This window comes from Trichosurus vulpecula, chromosome 3, assembly GCF_011100635.1.
Source record: "Trichosurus vulpecula isolate mTriVul1 chromosome 3, mTriVul1.pri, whole genome shotgun sequence".
NCBI lineage: Eukaryota > Metazoa > Chordata > Mammalia > Diprotodontia > Phalangeridae > Trichosurus > Trichosurus vulpecula.
The window spans coordinates 141,533,095-141,546,840 of NC_050575.1; positions in this window are offsets into that span (position 1 = coordinate 141,533,095).

Below are 13,746 nucleotides of genomic sequence, written 5' to 3' on the forward strand. Positions count from 1 at the left end.
TACAGAATTATCAACATATTGGAATAGAGGCAGTCACGGTGTAGTGCAGAGTCATCAAACCCATGGCCTGTGAGTGGGTTCTAGAACCAGATTAAAGTGTAATTGGGAAATGTATAACAAAATAAATAAAAAATACAGTACAATGTAGATAATGCTATTTTGTAGTTTTCTAAGTCAATGTGTAAGCTGGTTCCTATTTGAGTTTGATACCACTGATATAGTGGATAAAGAGAGCCGGCTTTGAAGTCAGGAAGACTTGAATTCAAATGTGACCACTCACACATCCTGGGTGTGTGACCTTGGGCAAAGTCACTTCACCTTTTAGTGCTTTAGGCAACTCTCTAACCCTCTAAGCCGTGGAGAAGATGCCGGTTCATTGGTGGAGGACATTTCTTCACCTGGGAGTTTTCTATGTCAATGAAATCACAATCCCAGTTTCAATACTTATGAACATATTGTTTAACGCCAGTAAAAATGTAAGCTCCATGAGGCCATGGATCATCTTATTTTTGTATTTGTATCTCCCGCTCCTAGTGAAATGTCTGGCATATAGTAGGCACTTAACAAATGCTTGCTGATTAATTGATGAACCTCTTTTTTTTTTAAGAATGAAGGGCTCAGAGTCAAGAGGACCTGAATTCAATTCCATTCTTAGACATTTACTGGCTGTGTGACCCTGGGCCAGTCACTTAACCTCTGTCTCCCTCAATTTTCTCCTCTGCAAAATTGTGTAATACTAATACCTTCCTCTCAGGGTTGTTGTGAGGATTGAATAAGAATATATGTCAAGTGCTTTGCAATCCCATAAACTCTACATAAAGACTAGCTATAATTATTACTAGTAGCAATAATTATTATAAATACATTTCAACAGAAAGAAGCGAGTTATTTGTCCCTATATTTTGTTTCCATATCACATTTCACCCTGATCATTCTCTTCTCAGATAAGGAAAGTCAAAGGAAGTCTTGTCCTTAGTTGACAGGTAGGGAATAAACTGGGTCTATACCACCCAAAGAACTGGTTGATAAAAAGTGAAAAATTAAGTCCATCCACCAGTTATTTTATTTATCTAGTGTAAAAAAAATACCCAGCTCTAGCACATGAAAAAGCAGTGATAATTATTTATTTGCACAAACCTCTTTATAGTGTACCAATCACTGTGGAAAGAAGGCTAGATGGGGAGCAAATTCCAGCTCTGCCATATATTACCCATTTGACCTCGAGCAATTCACTTATCCTTTTGGGACTGCATTTTTATCTATGATAATCTATAGTAATAATAAGGACAGTTAACGTTTATGTATTGCTTACTATGTACCCCGCACTGCACTAAGTGCTTTACAATTTTTATCTCATTTGATCCTCATAACAACTCTGGGAGGTAGGTGTTATTATTATCCCCATTTTACAGATGAGGAAACTGAAGCAGAGGTTAAATGACTTGCCCAGAATCATACCATTAGGAAGTATTGGAGGCCAGATTTTAATTCTCCTGACTCCAATGAGGGGGTTGGATTAGACGGTCCCCCCTTCCAGTTCTAAATCTATGATCCCATGATCTCATTTCTTTTGAACAACTATTATGTGCAAGACTTTAAGCTAGGTGTTAGGGATGATGATGATGATGATAGCTAACATTTATATAGGGCTTATTACATGCCAGACAAACATGGGACAGACCCTTGCCCTCAAGGAGCTTATATTCTATTGATTCATTTAATTCATCTGGAAGACCTGTGAGATAGGAAGGACAGGAATTTTTATGCTCAATGAGCAGAAACCAAGGCCCAAAGAGCTGAAATGGCATGCTTGAGGTCAGACCGCTGATGGACGACATAGCTGTCTCCAGACTTTTAGCCCTGCACCTAAGAATCTGGTTGATTCACTGGTAGGTCATCCCAGACAAGAAAAAAAAATCTACTTACCAGTCATTTCAGCCAGGCTGGTGGTCACTTAAGCCTTTAATATACATTGTCATTTTTGGGTGACTGTACCAATTCTTTTTTGCAGGAGTGAAAACATAGGTTGATTTCAGTAAGGGAGAGTGAGTTGATTCTGTAGGGGGTGGAAGGCATGGAGAAGGGTTCCAAGAATGTTATCCCGGGTTCTAGGGGTGTGTGTGTGTGTGTGTGTTTGTATGTATCAGTGCCAATGGATAGTGATGATGATGATGGGGATTTGGCCAATGGAGTGGAAAAGCCCTGCAATGCATCTTGTTGTGGCCTCTGTGTATATGTTGGTATTTATCTAATCATTTGCCAAAGTTAATCTTAGTACCTATGGAGGGTTTTTTTTTTTAATATTCTCAAGGCTCTTGGGGTTTCATTTCCCACCAGATCTATTAGTTTAATTTAGTAGAGGACAGAGTGTGTACTTAACCAAAAATTGCTTTGACATTATAGAGAATTAAGAGGCTGGGGCCAGGCAGATCTGAGCTTATCGATCTGTATGAGATAAAACTCTGTTATTTTCTGACTTGCTCTAGTCACCTTAATAGTGAGTGCGGTGATTAGAAAACATCCAAAGCCAACTAATAATTATCTAGTGTCAGATTGTAATGGATCCCAATACAAATGCCTTCTCTCAACTCTGGGGGAGGTCACTGCCTGGGGACCTGTTCTCAGGCTTCAGGCCATGCTGCCAGAGTCACTCTTTGTGGCAGAATGGGTAGAATCAGAGATTTCAAGGTTGGAAGGGGTGGCAGAGAGTGTGAGGTCCCTTTCTAGTTCTAGATCTGTGATCTTACAACTTCTAAATAGATAAAGCATTTATTTAGGCTTTTACTTTACGCTAGACACTGTGCTTAGCCCCAGGAATACAAATACAAGCAAAAAACACAGTCCTTAGCCACAAGGAGTTGACGTTTCAAATGAAGGAAGACAACGTAAAGAGAGATGGGGAAGGTTACTCACACAGAGGCAAAGTCCAGAGCTGAGAGAGAAGTGAACATGGATGACTTTGAGCTTTCTGAAATACTAATCCTGGGGAGGAACTCTAGCACCAGAGGAGGGGGCAACAAGGTTGGAGGGATCTTCAGGCTGAGAAAGTTGCTAGCAATGAAGGCCAGAGCTCCTTCCACCGTACCACATCATGTGTTAGCATTGCTTGTACTCATGCCTACATATTTATAAAAAGCTCCTACTAAAATTAGACCATAGAGCATTTTTTCAAGTAATGAACATTTCTTTTCTTTTACTCCCAACCCCTACCCAACTGAACAAAAAAGAAAAAGAAAACCCTTGTATCAATTACTCATTGTAAGTCAAGCAAAGCAAATTCCCACATTGACCATGTCCCAAAATAATGTGTCTCCTGCGTCTTGGGTCCATCGTCTTTCTCTTGGGAAGTAGGTAGTATGCTTCATCTTCATTCTCCTGGTCACGGGGATTTTAAAAGTTGTTGGAAATTTGTGTCAGGATCAGAGCCTAAATGTGAGTTAGTCTGAGAGAATAGTGGTCTGTCCTCCCCTAACTCACTCTAGGTCAAGAGAACAGAAAAGAGCCATCTGGACTTCTTTGACCAGCCTTATTGTCTGGAAGCAAAATTAAATTCAAAATTTGTGCGATGACAAGGAGTCATAATAGATGTTTGTCTTTATAATTAGGGAAGGGAAGCAGAGTGGTTTAGGGGAAAAGAGTGGTCACCTGGAAGTTAAGAGAAAAGTGAGTTAGAATCCTTACTATTATTTGAAGGATCTTGGGTGGCAGCATGGAGCTGGAAGAGCTGGGTTCAAATCTCAGCTCTGCTTCTTACCATGTGTTTGAATTTGGACAACATTTCCCCTCATGGGGATTCAGTTTCCTCAGCTGTGAAATGAAGATATAGGTTTGGATGACTTCAAGTCCCCTTCAGCCCTGAAATTGTGATCTTAGTATCCTATGAAACTGAGGCCCCCAGTGGTTAAATGATTTGCCCAGTGGGGTCATGTAATTAATGAGCAATGGTGCTGGGCCTCAAACCCAGGTCTTCTGACTTTCAAATGGAGTATTCTTTCTACCTCAAGGAAGGCGCCTTCTGATTTTAGCAGCATTCTCATGCAATTCTCGAGTCCCTGCAGCCCCAGTTCTTTCTCCTCCCTTTCAACTCCCATAGTGCTCACTGTCTGTACCATTCATTTGACACTCAATAATAATAGCTGACATTTATAGAGCACTTTGCGGGTTTAAAAAGCTCCCTGACAGTCATTATCTTAGTTGATCCTCATAGCGAATACGTGAAGAAGGCAGCCTAGGAATGATTATCTCCATTTCACAGATGAAAAAACCAAGACTCTCCAGGGCTAAGGAAATTAGTGAGGTTATGTAGCTGGCAAGTAGAAGGGTCAAGACTTGAACCCAGGTCTTTTAGCTTCTAGCCTGGTGTTCTTTCCATGACATCACACTCATTCCCTTATCCCATACTGCCTCAACTGTTAACCAGCTTTTGCCTGTGCTATGACTCCTCAGTGAGAATATGAACTCATCGGGGTCATAGATGGCATCTTGTTTTTTGTAGACCTCACAGGGTCTGGTGCAGAACTTGGTACCCAGACACTCAATAAAAACTAGTTAAATTGAATTTTTCACCTGAAGCAGGAGGTATGTTAATGGGACAAGAATGAAGTGAGCCTCTGACTGACAGAAGGAACCTTCTGGGCAGCTTCTCAAATGTAAGATTGTTCCATCTAATACTCCTTCACAGGGGAGCAGATTTAAGTGGGGAGAGCGTGAGAACAAGGTCCACTCTCTCACAACACTACTCCCATCAGAGGCACAGAGAATCTGGGGTGTGTGAGACACGCTGCGTATAGCCATCTGCTTGGTAATAGGCATTGCCCTCTTGCCAGGGCAGGGTACTCTGTGTAGTTATATTGCCCGTGGCTTCTGTTTGGAACTTTCTGGACATGATGGTAGCAGGAGAAGAGACAGAAGTTGCTACTGAAGGACAAATGATAGTTGAGAAATGCTTTAAAAGTGACTTCTTTAGCAAACTCCCTTGGTCCTCACTGTATCACTTTATCATGTCTGGGATTTGTCTTGTATCTTAATTGTTCCTTGAGCATGTGTTGTTTCCCCCAGGAGGTAATAAACTTCACAGCAGGAACCACATCCTCGCTTTTCCTGGGACTATACATGCCGTTCCTACCTTTGTATCTCTCCTTCTGTTCTTTTCAAAGCCTCTTTCTCTTCCCTTTTCCTAAGTGGTGCCCGTTCTCCAAGGCCCGAGGAAGCCCTGTCACCTCTCTGAAGCCTTCCTTGACCACCCCCACCCACAGAGATTCCCTTCTCTTCTATGACTTCCTGTTGTGCTTAGCTGTTATTCTTTGTGTGGGCACACCACACACTCAAATCTTATGGACAACCGTTGGGGATTTAGGGTGATTACCAGAAGTGGAGGGTGAGAACACGCCAGAATGAGGAAAGGGTGTGGTGTAAGACATGATCCCAAAAGATAACTAGAATTCCTGTGCTAGAATCAAGTTAAAGTGTTCATTGATTTAAAATAATCCAGGGGACTAGGCTGGAGTTATGAAGTGGATGTCAGAGCAGTGGTGCAAAGTTGGGGCAAGGGAGCAGAGAGGAGATAAGGATGGAAGAGGGTCATTGATTTAAAATAATCCAGGGGACTAGGCTGGAGTTATGAAGTGGATGTCAGAGCAGTGGTGCAAAGTTGGGGCAAGGAAACTGAGAGGAGATAAGGATGGAAGAGGGTCATTGATTTAAAATAATCCAGGGGACCAGGCTGGAGTCATGAAGTGGATGTCAGAGCAGTGGTGCAAAGTTGGGGCCAAGGGAGCAGAGAGGACATAAGGATGGAGGAGGGTCTTGAGAACACAGGATCATAGACGTAGAGCTGGAAAGGACTCCAGAGGCTAGCCAGTCTATGGATGTTGAAGTGACTAGTCCAGTGCCACACCTGTGGAGTAACACAATGAGAAGGGTAGCACTAGATCTTGGGCAAGAATTATTTTGGTAATGCAAAGTCTTTGGCTAAAGTGGCATCTTTATAGATCAGTAGTGTGCTATAGCCTTGGCCTTTTCTTGCACAGTTCTATCTGCACTTGCTGTGGTGAAGGATATTCTCATGTAGGAAAGGGCTGGGCTTATTATTGAGGTTCAATAAATACAGTGCATTGAGCTTCCTAGCTGTCAAGATTCCTTTTTAGTAGAGACCACCAGGATCAAGAGATTATAATATTTTGAGGTTCTGATTCCAGCTCTGCTACAGTCTAGTAGAAGAAGTGTGGGACTTGGGGCTTGAGACCTGGCTTTGAGTTTTAACACTAAAGGTAACTTACCATGTAATTATGGCCAGTCCCTTCATATCGCTGAGCCTCAGTTTCCTCATATGCAAAATGGGGATACCTGGTCCACAGGGTTTTTATGAGTAAAGTGTCTTGCTATGTGAGTATATATTATTCCCCTTGATTCTTCATCTGCCCAGGGAGCTTGTTGTCTGCTGTGTCTGGCCCAGGCCCTTAGAGACTAAAAGGACAACTCAGTCAGTTGATAAATATTTATTAATCACCTACCATGTGCCAGGCACTGGGTTAAGCACTGGGAATACAAATATAAAAAGATAGAGCCTGCCCTCAAGGAATTTGCAGTCTAATTGAGCAGACCAGGGTGAGAGACAATACACAAAAGGAAGATGTGAAGCTAGGGGTGGGGAGGGAAGGTGCCTGGGGGAGGGCATGATGGATAAGACCAAATGAGTGCAATGGGTGGCAAATGAAGAGATGACTGATCTGGGAACTTTCCTTGAATAGAGGTTTTGGGAGGAGCTCCCCAGATTGGTGGAGAGTCCCCTCAATCATAGAGGTCCCAGGGCAGAAGGCATTAATGAGGTGTGAGTATCAAGGCTGAAGTGATCTTGCAGGATGACAAGCTTCCTGTGGGCACGATAGAGAAATCAAAAGGAGGGCAGCCAGGTGGGAAATGAAACTCTGAGAGTTTTATTCTGCTCAGTTTCCCAAAGTTCTACCAAATGAACTGTAGCTTCACTTTCCCATTTCTGAAGGGCAAGAGACAGAAAGGAGTCTCTCTCTGAGACATGAAGGTGACAACTAGAACACTCTGCTGCCCCCCCAGCTGAGCCAACCATGGCCCATCTGGGGTGGTTTCAGGATCTAATACTCTGCAGTGATTAGTCATGTTGCCTGGCAACAGACCTTGCCCAGTGGGGAGTTGGGTGCCAGCTCTGATCACAGTGAACAATTATTTAAAAAGTGACTTCAGACCTTGTGCAATATCAGGCAAGTCCCAAGCTTAGCTAAAGAAAACAAACAGAAAACAAAACCAAACATTTATTGATGCTTCTTGTCTTTACAGTCATTCTCCACCCCAACTTCTTTGAACGCTTGTGACAAAAAACAATTAAGCAAAAGACATCTGATACAAAAATCTTGCCTGTCAAAGTATACGGTGTTTTATCAGCCAGTCAATTAGCAAGAATTTATTAAGTGCCTACTATGTGGTTGGTTGGTTGTTGTCCTTCATTCTCGAAGAGGACCAAAATGACATCACTATGCTAGAGTCAAGTTTCAATGTACCCGACTGTGGCTGATCAGACCAATCTGAGCTTGGAATGCTCTACCACAGGTTGGGCACAAACAGTCCATGTGAACATTTGGGGCGGACCCTCCAAATTTGCACATCTTGTGTTTCCTTTGAGCTGTTTCAATTCTGCTTTGCTCATAGAGCACAGCATTTTCTCTGATGTGGTAGGCGCTGAAGAAATAAAGACAAAGTCCCTGTCTTTAAAGAGTTTACATTTTGGGGGGGAGAGTCAGACTACATGTGAATAACATGTACATGTCCTTTTAGTCTCCCACCTCCTTGTCCTGAGGCAAGAGGTGTGTTGGGTTAGCTCATCTCTAGGATCTTCATTGTTTTATTTAATCCATCAGTAAACATTTATTAAGCTTTTACTTTGTGCCAGGCACAGTGCTAAGCAATAGGGATACAAAAGAGGTAAAAGATAGTTCCTGCCCTCAAGGAATTTACAATCTAATGGGAGAGACAACATGCAAACAAATATAAATGAATCAAACTGCATACAGGATACATATGGAATAATTAGGGAGAACACTGGAATTAAGAGGGGTTGGGGAAGTATTCCTATAGAAGGTAGGATTTTAGTTGGGACTTAAAGGAAACCAAGGAGGTCCACAGACAGAGAGGAGGGAGAGCATTCCAGGCATGTGGGGGTAGGGGAGCGAGGGAGGAGGGGCTGGTAGGATACAGAGAACAACCAGAGAGAATGCAGAGGGGCTGAATGATGGAGTTTGTCTGTGGAACAGTCAGAAGGTCAGTAGCACTGGATCAAAGAGTAGGTGTTGGGTAGTAAGGTGTAAGAAAACTGTAAAGGTAGGATGTGGCTAGGTTATGAAGTGCTAGCATTTTTGTATTTGATCCTGGAGTCAATAGGAAGCCACTGGAGTTTATTGAGTAGGGTGGTGGGTGACATGATCAGACCTGCATTTTAAGAAAACTACTTTAGTGATTGAATGTTGGCTGGATTGGAGTGGGGAGAGACTTGAGGCAGGTAGACCCACTAGCAGGCTATTCCAGTAGTCCAAGTGTGAGGTGATGAAGGCTTGCCCTAGGTTCTGGCAATGTCAGAGGAGAGAAGGGGGCATATTGGAGAGATGTTGAAAAGGTGAAATCGACAGGTCCTGGTAACAGCTTGGATGGGGGGTGGAGGTGGTGAGGATAGGAGTCCAGATGATTCCTAGGTTGTGAGCCTGAAGGGCTGGGAGGATGGTTCTGTCCTATAGTAACAGGGAAGGTAGGGGTTGGGGAGGGTTTGGGGAGAAGGATAATGAGTTCTATTTTGGACACGTTGAGTTTAAGGTGTCTACTGGGCATCCAATTTGAGATATTTGAAAAGCAGTTGAAGAAGTCAACTTCCTTTTAGTGACCTTTTCATTCACATTATTGTAGTAATTAGGTAAATTGTTTTCTTGGTTCTGCCTATTTTACTCTGTATAAATTCACACAAATCTTTCCACATTTTTCTAAATTCTATTTATTCATTATTTCTTACTGCGCAATAGTATTCCAATGATATTCACCAATAATTTTCCTATAATAATATTAGCACAACTGCACAAATACTTTTGGGACATGCTGTATTAATATGCCACTTTTTTCCTGCCATTCTCCAGTTGATGAGCACCCACTTTGTTCTCCAGGCTTTGCAACCACAAAGATTGCTGTTGTCAATATTTTGGTATACATAGCACCTTTATTTTTGCTTTTGACTTCGTTGGGCTGTATATACGGTCCCAAGCTTAACTTTAACCTCTCCCTACCTCCTCTTTTGATTACTGTTCCCCATCTTTTATGTGCCCCATCTGCTCTGGGCAGACCGGACTCCACACTGTCCCTTCATATACCACCCTCAATTCTGCCTCTCCACCTGTGCTTCTGGGGTTTCTGAAATGCCTACCCCTTCTTTCCCAAATCCCAATCCTATGCATCCTTCAAGGTATAGTTCAGGTCCATACAGTCTACCCTGACTGACTACCCTAGCTTAACTAATCTTTCCCACCTCTGACTTCTTATTACATTTAGCTTAGGCCACGAACCTCTGCTATTCTGTAGTTTATTGTTCTTTACTTTGTTGCACATGTGAAAATCTCATCTTTTTGACTTGATTGTGAGCTTTGTGAGGGCAGAGACTGTAAGCTTCCTCGTCTGCCTCAGTGCTCAGCATGGAGCCTCCCAGGTAGGAAACTGATCCTAAACACTAGGTGATGGGTTACTTATTGTGGGCAAAATAGAAAAACTCTTCTGTTTTCTTTTATTACTATTTACAGAGCTGTAGGGAAAAACAGTTGTATTCTTGTAATTGTATCACAAGTTGTATCACTTGTACCCTGTAAATTGGCTCAAAAGGTCCCAAACCTGTACGGACTCTGTTTACCTTGTATGTGATTTAACACTAGAAAGACCAGCAGCATCAATGGATGCAATTTAAAAAAATAGTTTTACTACGACTTAATGTGTAACTTATCCAATCAATATAAATGTTCTCAAAATACAAATAATTATAAGCAGATATCAATTTTGTTTTGAAATAAATTTTTTTAATCTTACTTTCTCTATTTGCTTTGTCTTATGGATTAAAAAAGTGCACTGACTCAGTTGTTGCAGCTTGGTCCTTTGAGGCATTCTTAAATTCTGTTCCTTCTAGTTAACTAACACTTTTCTCTGTGAAGCTATTTCAGGATGTTGGGGATGACCCATGGAGTTGTTGGATCCCTTTTCTGCATTTCCTTGTATCATATGAATAGTAATGTGGCGTAGTGGAAAAAGTATTGAATCTGAAGTCTATAAACCGGGGCTGGAATCCTGGCTCTGATGCTGACTACCTGTGTGAGCCTGGGCAAAGCCTTCCCCGGCTCCGTGTTTCAGTTTCCTTTTCTGTAAAATGAGAGAGATGGAATAGATAATTTGCAAGGTTCTTTCTCCTCTAAATCCTATGATCCCACTTATTTTTAAAGACACTTGTCTTTGTTACTTGCAATTGATTACCTGAAATGAGACATGTTAACAATCTTGGAGCATGTCCAGAAGGGTGGGACTAGAGTGGGGAAAGAACCATGCCATGCCAGAATGCTTTAAAGGAACTGGGAATAAGTTTTCTAGAGAGGAGTATTTTTTAGGTAACATGATTGTCATTGCTGAAATCTGAAGGGTAATCTTAGGGAAGGGAAAAAGATTAGATGTAGTTCCAGGGAAGCAAAACTAGGACCACTGGTTAGAAATTGTATCAGGGATCCTTAGCCTGGTGACTTTATTATTATTTTTTAGAAAGTATTTATTTTAAACATTCTTTTCTTTTTTAAATCTTGAATGTCAAATTCTCTCCCTCTCTCCCATCCCCTCCCACATCTACTGAGAAGACAAGCAATATTATATCAATTATACATGTGAAATCATGCAAAACATATTTCCATGTTAGTCATATTTCAAAAGAAAAGCAAGCAAAATGAAGAAGGTGAGAAAGTTATACTTCAGTTTGTACTCAGAATTCATCAGTTCTCTCTCTGGAGGTGGATAGCATTTTTCTCATCATGAGTCCTTTGGAATTGTCTTGGGTGTTTATATTCATTAGAGTAGCAAGTCTTTCATAGTTGATCATCATTACAGCATTGCTGTTACTGTGCACAATGATCTTCAGGTTCTTCTTACTTCACTTTGCAGTAGTTCATAGAGGTCTTGCCATATTTTTCAGAAACCATTCCCCTCATCATTTCCCACTGCATAATAGTACTCCATCACAATCATATGCTACAGCTTGTTCAGCTATTTCCCAGGCGATGAACATCTCCTCCATTTTAAAGACCTCGGCTTAAAAAAGGCAAAGATCTCCCATTACATCCAGGGCTATCCCTAGTCATCCTGATCTGTATCTCACCGCTGGACCCAGATGGCTCAGGAGGAGAAAGTGAGGCTGGTGACTTTGCACAGCCTTCCCTCTCTTAAATCCAAATCACTTGCATGTCATAGCATCACCTCCCTGATGTCATGGTCCTCTTTGAGAACAAAGAACAAACAACAGCTGCAGAGGGTATCATACCCTTACCTGGGGGTGCTCTGCCCAAAGGATATAAATTTTGATTGTTTTTTTTCCTTAAGGCCTGTGCCTTAAAGCCAAATCACTCTGGCTCTCATTGACTGACCAACAATAGGTCCCACTTGGTCATTGTTTTCCCCCAGATTGGCTCAGAGTGAATGTAAATAGCAATTGTTTCTGTTTTGGTCAGAAACCCCCTGGGGATCTTTCCCTCCCAGATTAAGATTTTGTTTTATTTTTTTGACTAGGTAAAGAAGACTTTCTCTGCCACATTTCTTACCTAGCCTTAATCACTGAATGGGCATTGCCTCAGTCAAACAGAGACATGTTAAAGACCATACCTTAAAAAGGCCAAGGTCTCCCACTGCACCCAGGGCCATTTCCAGTCTTCCTGATCTATATCTTGCTACTGGACTCACATGGCTCTGGAGGAGAAATTGAGGCTGGCGGCTTTGCACAGCCCTCCCTCACTTAAGTGCAATTCACTTGTATATCATGGCATCACTTCCCTGATGTCATGGTCCTCTTTGAGAATGAAGGACAAACAGCAACAACAATGACCCCCAAAAGAGCTGCTAGGAATATTTTTGTATATAAAGATGTTTTCCTTTTTCTTTGATATTTAGTAGTGGTATTGCTGGGTCATAGGGTATACATAGTTTTATAGCCTTTTGGGACTAGTTCCAAATTGTTCTTCAGAATGGTTGGACCAGTTCACCACTCTACCAACATTTCCCTTCATCCCCTACTGAATTTGTGATTTCTGAACAGTGTGAAATGGCACCTCAGAGATGTTTTGATTTGCCTTTATCTAATGAATAGTTATTTAGAACATTTTTCATACGGTATAAGATAGTTTTGATTTCTTTTTCTGAAAACTGCCTATTTATATCATTTGACCATTTATCACTTGGGGAATAGCTCTTATTTTTCAAGTTTAGCTCAGTTTTATACTCAGTATATATTGAGAGAGACTTTTATCAGAGAAATTGGTATAATTTTTTTTTTATTTTATCTCATTGTTTATGATACCTTTTAGTAAAATGTAGTTTCCCTGATTATCTCTTTTAATTAGTCTGTTTTTGCTTTTGCTTCTTCTGAAGTCATGATTGCTATCTCTGCCTTTTCTTAGTTTGGCTGAAGCATATTAGGTTTTGCTCCAGTTCTTTATTTTAACTCTGTGTGTGTCTTTGTTTCAAGTGTGTCTTTTATAAACAACATATTGTTGGATTGTGTTTTCTAATCTATTCTGCCATCTGCTCATCCCATTCACATCCACGGATGAGATCACTGTATTTTCTCCTCCACCCCATTTTCTTCTTCTTTTCTTCTTTCTCTTGGCTTCCAACCACTGCCTCCCTTAATCTGTCCTCCCTTTTATCATCTGCCCCCTTCTTTTATCCCCTTCCCTTTCTATTTCCTTATTGGGTAAATTACATTTCTATAGGCAAGTGTGTGTATGTGTGTGTGTATGTGTGTATTCTTCCCTCTTTGAACCAATTCTGATGAGAGTGAGGTTCAAGCATTGCCTGCTACCCCTCTTTCCCTCTCCATTGTAAAAGCTTGCTCTTTCATGCCTCTTTTAGGTGAGAAAAACCTTCGCAATCTGCCTTTCTGCCAGTGCATCCCTCTTTCTCACTCCTTCAGGTTTTTTAGAGATCATTCCAACATAATCAACTCATATCCATGTGTTTTGTTTATGTAAACTCTTTTTAATTGCCCTAATATTGAAAAAGTTCTTTGGAATTATATGTGTCATCTTTCTACATAAGAATAGTTTAATTTTATTAAGACCCTTATGATCACTCTTTCATGTTTGCTTTTTAAGCTTCTCTTGAGTCTTGTGTTTAAATGTCAGACTTTTTGTTCAGCTCTGGTCTTTACATCAGGAATGCTTGAAAGTCTTCTGTTTTATTAAATATCCATTTCCCCCCTGAAGAATTATACTCTGTTTTGCTGAGTAGGTTGTTCTTCGTTGTAATCCTAGTTCCTTTGCCTTCCAGAACATCCTATTCCAAGCCTTCCAGTCTGCTAATATGGAAGCTACTAAATCTTGTGTGATACTGATTTTGGGTCCACAATATTTGAATTGCTTCTTTTTGGCTGCTTGAAGTATTTTCTCTTTGACTGGGGAGCAATGAAATTTTACTATAATATTCTTGGGCGTTTTCATTTTGAGA